The sequence below is a fragment of the Microcebus murinus genome, chromosome 6 (genome assembly GCF_040939455.1).
Source record: "Microcebus murinus isolate Inina chromosome 6, M.murinus_Inina_mat1.0, whole genome shotgun sequence".
Lineage (NCBI taxonomy): Eukaryota > Metazoa > Chordata > Mammalia > Primates > Cheirogaleidae > Microcebus > Microcebus murinus.
The window spans coordinates 105,752,972-105,761,165 of record NC_134109.1 but is presented as its reverse complement, the minus strand read 5'-3'; the positions used below and the strand labels follow the sequence as shown (position 1 = coordinate 105,761,165).

Here is an 8,194-nt window from a genome sequence, read left to right as displayed (position 1 = left end):
TCCTGCCTGTGGTGCTGTGACTGATGCGTGACGAGTCACCCCGGAGTCCGGGAGGCGGCTTGCGTGAGTGTGACGGTGCAGCCCACGCCAAGGACTCGGTCACGGAGTGTCAGGTGGCAGGACCCCGGGCCCTGAGCTGTGTGCCCTTGGGCAGGTCACTGGGCCAAGTGATCATGTCCCTGTCTGGCTCCCCACTGACGATAGGCGGGATCCAGACTTCCCAGCCCGGCCTTCCACCATCCAACATCAGCCTACGTTCCTCGCCCTGCCTGGGCCTGCAGGTGCGCCAGCCAGTTCAGACCGCTTGCCAGTCTCCTCTTTGCCCCGGCACCTGGAATCTCTGCCAGTGAAACCTCTTTCCTTAAGGAGCGGCTCCGATCCAGCTCCTCCACGTCACCTCCTCCTACCCTCTGAGCACCAGGGCTTCTCTGCTTCTGGACTCCGCATTCCGGTCTTGGCCTGGCCGCTGCCAGCTGGCGCTGTGTGTACCGTCCTTCCTCAAGCTCAGAAGCAGGGCCTGTGACTTGGTCGCCGTGGTCTCCAGTGCCCAGGGATATTTGCACAGAATAGGAGCTCAATAAATGTTTGTTTAATGAGCAAATACATAATTCTAGCCCAACGCCCTGCCTTTTTGCGGTGACACCCAGGTCATCCCAGGCAAAAAAAAAAACAAAACCATTTACCTTTCTGATATTACCTCTCACCCTTGGTCAAAGTTAGAATAAACGCCTTGTGGATTAAGACCTGGGATGTCGTATCGTAGCTAGCACCATTAAGAACCGAGGTCGGGAGTGCCTCACAGTTGAATGCCTTGGGTCTGAGATGTTGACAACGTAGCCTGCCAGGTAGGATGATGTCTGGCTGTGAGGTCTGTGTTAACCTGTCCTCTGTCTTCACATGTCCTGTGCCCTGGGTCAGCGTCTGCCTCTCTGATTCGATACTTCTCTGGGCCGCTGGGCCTTTGATCTTGGTTTGTGTTCCCTTCTTGCTTTTATTTGCCATCCCTTATCTGCTAGGGTGCTTTGGGTGCAAGCAAGCCAGAGAGACCACTCTGGCCAATGTGCACGTAAGCGTTTACTGGAAGCACCTAGCAGAGCTCATGGACTGAGTGGAGCACAGAGGGACTGGAACCGGGAGTGTGTATGGGGTGGGGTACGGGTCTCAGAAATAGGAGCTGCTGATGAAAGGACAGGTGCTCGTGGGGCCACCAGTGCTGCCAGCGCCGCTGCCAGTGCGTGCTGACCACGTTTAGTCCTGTTGGTCTGCTCCAGAGTCAAGTTCCAGGGGGGTCCAAGTGGGCCTGGAATGTGCTTGTGCTCTGCCATCAGTGCTCCGCCTCTGACCCTTTACTGGCTTCTGCCCACCCATCACCTGATGCCCACCCTGGCCTGCATAGGGCACCCGGCAAGGGGTTTCCAGTGTTGCCTCCCCCAGGTGCCAGACCTCCACCTGGCACAGGTGACACAGCAGCAGTAGGACAATTAGCCACCAAGGGAACTGTCCTGCTTACCCACCATTGTAGAAAGTAAGCGATTTCCTTGTTTAGCAAGGATCAGAGGCCTCCAGTGGCCAGTACGTAAAGCAAATTTGGGTTTGGGTTCAATGAGTGACTTTACATCATAGGCCTTGCATTTGCTTTGCTGTGGCATGAAACACATACATAGGCCCATTCTGGAAACTCGCAGCGATTTGTTCTTACACTACAAATGCAAACCTAAGGATGATTCACTAATTAGCTAATTGTCCCTCCTTCCTGGGCATTAGCAAAGCCATCTTTAGGCACCACAGATATATTCACATTGTTGATCCCAGTTGTTACAATACCAACAGAAGCTTCCTAGGAAACAGGTCTGAGCAGAAGTCATAAACACAGTGTTCTTAATTTCCACCCGTTGGACTTGCGGGTTTGCTTAATGGTAGCTTTCTCCCTAATGACAGGCCAGGGAAATATCAGCTAGAAATTTCATAATCAGAGTGTTTGTCTCATTTGCTATTTTTAAGCACCACAGACTTTGCCTGAAACTGAGGGTGTGCGTTGGTCCGGCAAACGCTGCTGGCGGGCGTGGCCTGAGGCTCCTGTCCGCACAGGGGCAATGAGAGGACAAAGAGCCGGCGTGAATAATGGGTCAGGAGTGGCTCCGGTGAGGGCCTATTCGCCCAGCAGCCTCCAAATGAGAGCACGCAGCAGATGACTCATTGGGTAATAGTAAATATGACGGGCTTGTAAAACCACTGGTTCCCACGGGGGCTGTTCAGCGGCCTTTGTCTGGTCTTGAGCTTGTTATGAGCAGAAGCTACCAATGTAAGCTGCCCTTCCCCCAGCCAAGACGTGGCTCCTGGTCAGAGAGTTATTTGGGCTATTTGCAAAGTGCGGGTGGCACAGGGAGGGTGGCTTGCCCCCCAGGGGACATTCCTCTGCCCCTCTGCCTGTGGCCTGGCCTGGCGCCAGCTCCGGACTCGTCCCTATGGAGACTTGGATGCTATATGGGCTTCATTAAGGGGAAGGCAGAGACCTCGGCCCCCGGGAGCCGGAAACAGATAGGAGACACGGCCTTGACATAAAGTTGAGTTCTGAGTCCAACCTGGGAGACAAATACAGAACGTAACACGTCTTCCCTCTGCCATGCTAAGCATGCCGGCCAGGGAATGGCTGGTACTAATAACAGAGGACGTGCATTCGGAGGGGCATTGTCGCAGTGGAGGGGTCGCCTGCAAACAGAGGGTAGCCCTGTGGGCAGAGGCATGAGTCGGTTCTCCGAGGTTTCGGGGCTTCCCTGGGACCCAGGAGGGGAGGGCTTAGCGGAGTGAGTCGCAGAGATTTCCTCAGTGTCGTCTGGAAATGGCATAGAGTGGGCTATAGGAATGCACTCATTCACTCACTGTTTCTTCTTCTGCCACTTAACATTCCTTGGTGTCCTAGGCGTTGTGATACAAAATAGGAGGAATGAGTGCTGGCTTCTCTTTGCAAGTGGGTTGGATGGCCTACAAAGCAGGTTCTTAACTCAAATTCCTCAAGTGCCGAGTAACTGATAAAGAGGGAATTAGCCTCAGCTCCACTCTCAGAGCACACAGGCGAAGGGTGGAGGCGGGGAGACTAGAATGTATTAAGTTCATACTGTATTTGGGGTATGGGGCTTGATACTTTGTGTAAGAACTCTGGGAGAGGAGCCAGGGATTCAGTGGCTGTGTTACCTTGGGCAAGTCACTTACCCTCTCTGATCTTCAGTTTCCTTAGGAAATTGCAATAATACCTATCCTTACTACCTCTACAGGGCTGCGATGAAATGAATTAATTAACTGAGTAACTAATTCATGTGTCCATTCAACAAACACTTTCCCATGGCCCCTTGATGCCAGGCACCGTGCTAGGTGCTGAAGAACGATGACTGGGGCCAGGCTTGCCCTCGAGCGGCCCACAGCCTCACGTGGGAGGCAAACGTGCAAATCCCATGGTGCAGCACGTGGCATCCACCAGCGTGGAACGAGTGAGTACTCTGAGAACTTGGGCAGGGAGCGCTTCCGATGGGAGGCGGAGAAGGGCGGGAGAGGCAACGGCGCTTTCCACGCCTGGGCAGGTTGAAGAGGAGCATAAATTCAAACATTATTATTGTTGTTAGGACAGACTAGCAGAATGCTGTAGAGGAGCCTGCCAGCCGGAGAGGTAGGTGTGAAATCTGTGCAAAGCACCAGGGTCATGAATATCGCCATAGCACCGGCACCGGGCTTTTTGCCTGGGTCATTTTCCGAAAGGAAGCAAACTCTTGATCACTTTAATTGTCATTGCACCTGATGAGAGGAGACCAGGAAGGAGCTGAGATGTTCCTGAACCGGGCTCTTGTTCCCACCCCCTCAGTGGTCTCTTCCCCCACACCAGCTTTGCAGGGCCTGAGCTTTAAATGAGGGACTCAGCAGAGCTGCATCCGATTACAGACCTTGGGGTTCCGGGGTTGCCAGCAAACAGTCAAAATCGAGAATAGTAAATCTGCAAATAGCAAGGGTCACTTATCTTCCAAGGATGCATCCTCTTGTGACACACAGCGTTGATGCTGAAGTTCCTACGGCCTGGCGCAGAGAGGGTTTGTGTTTGTTTCCTCTCTGTCTGGCTCCTCCCCTTAGAACCTTACACGCTGTGGATACTTGGGAAATACTGATGGCGTTTGCATCCAGCAATGGCTTTTGCTTTGCAGATACCTCACTGGATAACTGGGTGGTCAAGGGCACTGTGGACTCTGGTGAATGGCAGACCTGGGGAAAACTCCAGTTCTGCACCTGGCTGGCTGTGTGAACTGGGGAAAGAAACGTAATCTCGTCAAACCTCGATTTTCTTATCTGTAAAATGGGTATAACAAGCGAATGAGAACGTGCACACACTCTAAGCAAATAGTGAGCACTCGATAAATGGCCATTGGTGCCAGGATCTTATTATTGTCTCCACCTTCATCATCACCACCATCATCATCACCACCATTATTCTTGACTCCTGAAGGCCAGGACTAGAGGGGAGGATGGCTGGGCCCCCCGGGTCTTCTGCAAGGCTTCTCAATTCCTGGCCTCTCTCCCTTGTGCAGACGCTTGGCCCAGCTAGAACCACGTCTTTCTTAGTCCGGTGCTTCTCAAACGTGAGCGTACAGCAGAGTCAAGTGGAGCACTTGGTAAAACACGGTTGCTGCCCCCCTTGCAGCGTTTCCGTTCAGTCGGTCTGGGGTGGGGTCCGGTCTGATCTCTTGCGTTTCTAGTGGGTCCTCAGGTGCTGCTGCTGCTGCCGGCCCAAGAATTACACTTGAGAACAACTGCCCTAATTCAGCCCCTGGGGCCCTGCGGGTACGGCCAGTCCTCAGCACCTCTCTGTCGTTTCAGAGGCTGACAGTTGAACTGGCTCTCCAAGGCGAGCTGTTCTTACTGAGAGGTCAAAGCCAACCACCCCACACATCTGGTCCCTTCTGAAAATTTTCCTCTTTTCAACCTAAGATTATTCACCCAAATTTTTGAGTCCCACCCAAGACACTAAGTAAAGGGGTGGCTTGGACTTCGTGGGTGACGAGGTCTAAGAGGGCAGGGATCCGTGCGCCTGCTCCCTACGGCTGCCCGGGACCCAGGGGGTTTTACCACCTGAAATAAGTACATCGTGCAGGCAGACGCCTCAGCCGGAAGAGCTTGCTCCCAGTGCATGCCCGCGTCTCTGGCGTCACGGGATGATGTTTTGTGGCGGGAGTTAGCACAGGTCCCTTACCCCAGCGGACAGCCCGGCCCTGGAAGCTCTCTTGGCATTTAAGGCGCTGGAGTTGCACCAGCAGCTAGTTAGATCTGCAGCCTGTGCGTGGTGCTGAGGGTCCTGCAGTGAGTCCCACCATGAACATTGCCCCATCGCTGCCTCCTTCAGGCAGTCTGCCCTGAATGCCCCTCCCCGGCTGGGCTTGCTGCTCTGTTTCTGTGCTTCAGCGAAGACTCTGTGGCCCCCTCCGCCATCCCACGTGTCCCAGCGTGGTGTCAGTGTTACCCTGTCTGCTTCAGAGTCCCTTCTGAGAGTTCTTTGAGGACAGGCACTGTGTTTTGTTGACATGCAAGGACTGTGCGTTGAGTGGAGGGACACACGTGGAGTCACCTGGGTACCTGCCCAGTAAGCGTGTACTGAGCACATGCTGCTAAATTATACTCCCCCTGCCTGCGCCCCTCGGCCCTTCCCGGCGTCCCCACAGGTAGCTCCTGTGGGCGAAAGCTGTGAGCACGAGTGAAGGGGCCCTGGGGGGCTCTGCCTCCACACCTCTCAAACCTGCCCCGCTTCCCCCGGGCTCCACAGGTGAAGGCTTGTCCCCTTGGCTGCAGGCTCCGGGCCACCACCCGCCTCTCCCTAGCTGATGGTGGGTGGGGGCGTTCTTGAAGGCGCCCTCCACAGTAACCCGGAGCCTGCCCTGCCCGAGGGCCTGGACGCAGAGCGATGGAAATCGGTGGCCTGAAACATGCCCCTGGCTCCTCTCTGTGTGACTGAGGCTGATTAACTCATCTCTCTGAGCCTCAGCTTCTCCTCTGTAAAATGGGAAGAGTAATAGTTCCAGCCTCATCAGGTTGCTGCGAGGATAACACGAGATATTTGTGAAGTGCGTGGAACGCTGTCTGGACGTGAGACGTGCTCAGTAAGTCATGCTGGCTGCGCTGCTGTGATGAGGGTGACGACAAAGGTGGTGAAGCACAGCACACTGTCTGCTCCCTGTGCCTCCCAGCCGGCTCAGTCCTGCGCTCCTCCGAGGCCGCCCTGCAGGGCCCTTCTGCCTGTGCCCGCCGCCTGCTCCTCTAAGCTGTCTTCCGGGATCCCAGCATCCTACCAGCTCTGGTGCCGCTGTCTGCTGGGACACTGCCTGGCACAGCCCCGGCTCGACCGTGTCTGACAAGCCCCTGCCACCTGTTGCCACTCAGACCCAGGGCTCCACCTCCCTCGCTCACTGCCCTTGTTACCAGCATCTGGTTTCAGCCCTACGCCCTGAGACTGCTGGTCACCTCGCCCGCACATCCCTCCCCAACCAGAAGCCCAACCAGCTGGGGTGTCTGCTGCCTTGTTCTTCCTCAGCCTCGATTTTGTCTCGGGAGGACTGGCCAGGAGACTGTCCATGGCCACACCTGTCCTCGCCTCCCCTGGAAAACGCCACGCAGAGTCCCTGACACCAGTGATGCTGGAGGGCTGATTGCTTGGTCCGGTTTGTTTTGTGTATTCTCCACACAGCAGTGAAAACTGGAGGAAAAAATCCAAACCAGCACTCTCTGGATCCAGCCGGGGTCCCTTTTCTCTCCCCCAAGTCAAGAGAAGAGGAGAGCCCACAGAAAGTTGGACCTTTGATCTCAATTGTTGTTTGACAAAGCTCAGTGCCCCCAACCACTACCTTGGTTCAAAGACCAAATGCTGCGAGGCTGAGTTTGGGGAACAGAGAAATAAATTGTTACTATTATGGGTGAAGCAATTATCATAAATCTATTTTTAATCTCTTTTTCCTCTTAAAATAATCGAGGCTGTCTTTTCAGAAGGGGAAGAATCCAGGCTTTGATATGAGGAAAGGTGCAAAAAGCTCCTCTTCTTTTAGCTGAAGATGCTAATTGAGCAGTCACTTATTTTTTTTAACCTTCATTAACTGCATTAGCCTGCATTAACACCTTTTAAAACCTCTTTAAAATTGTGTTCAATTCACTTTCTTTAATCTCTTCTTTTCCAGGAGTGTGGAATCACTTTGATCCTCATCTTCATCTTTTCCTTGATGACAACTTTGGATTTAATTTGTATTTGGGAATTGAAATGCAAATTTGCAGTTACCCACAATCCCCTCCTCCCCATGCTGCTGGGGAGGCATGAGGGACATTAACAGACATTAACACTGAGGCTGTGTGTTCCCGGCCAGAGCACCCCTTGCAGCCCCTCCCCGGTCCCCTGGGAGGGTGGGGGACAGTGGACTCTGCTCCTGGAGGTTCTGGGCAGCTCAACACAAGTTGTGTAAAGTGTCCAGGGCTGTGCCTGTACCGCAGAAACCTTCATCCGGCGGTGAGAACTGCCTGTTTGGTTTCCAAAATTTTATAAGGAGAGTCTCCCGAGCATGGTATTTCTTTCTTGTCTCCCGAGCATGGTATTTCTTTGTCTTTGCTACAGTGTCTTAATGTTGGGAGAACAGTGTGGAAATTTTCAAGAGAAGAAAGACATTAAGCTATTTTCTTTCTCATTAAGTCAAACAGAGAAGTGCCACATGACCCAGTAACTCTACTCCTGGTATATCCCTGGAAAGAACTGAAAACAGGTTTTCAAAAAACCCTGTACGTGCATGTTAATAGCAGAATTATTCACAACAGCCAAAAGTTGGAAACAACCCAATGTCCGTCGTCTGATGAGTGGATAAACAAAATAGTATGTCCACACAGCAGAATGGTATTCAACCTCAAAAAGGAATGAAGTACTGATACACACCGCAACATGGATGAACCTTAAAACATCATTCCAAGTGAAAGAAGCCAGGCACAAAAGTCCACATATAGTATGATTCCATTTATATGAAATGCCCAGAGTCAGCAAATCCATACGGGCAGAAAGTAGATTAATGGTTGCTGGGAGTCGGGGCAGAGAGTAGTACGGGCTGTCTGCTTCCTGGGTGTGGGTTTCCTTTAGGGGTGATGAAAGTGTTCTGGAACTAGATAGTGGTGATGGTTGCATGACATTGTGAAT

The 8,194-nt window shown here is 53.0% G+C and overlaps 1 long non-coding RNA gene across 1 annotated transcript; it reads left to right on the top strand.

Annotated features, from left to right (window-relative positions):
• The first annotated feature begins 724 nt into the window (after window positions 1-724).
• LOC142871404 (uncharacterized) lies at window positions 725-7,575 on the top strand. Its single transcript, XR_012919654.1, has 3 exons — window positions 725-845; window positions 3,273-3,485; window positions 7,200-7,575. It is a non-coding gene; the product is annotated as an uncharacterized LOC142871404 (long non-coding RNA).
• The last annotated feature ends 619 nt before the right edge of the window (window positions 7,576-8,194 follow it).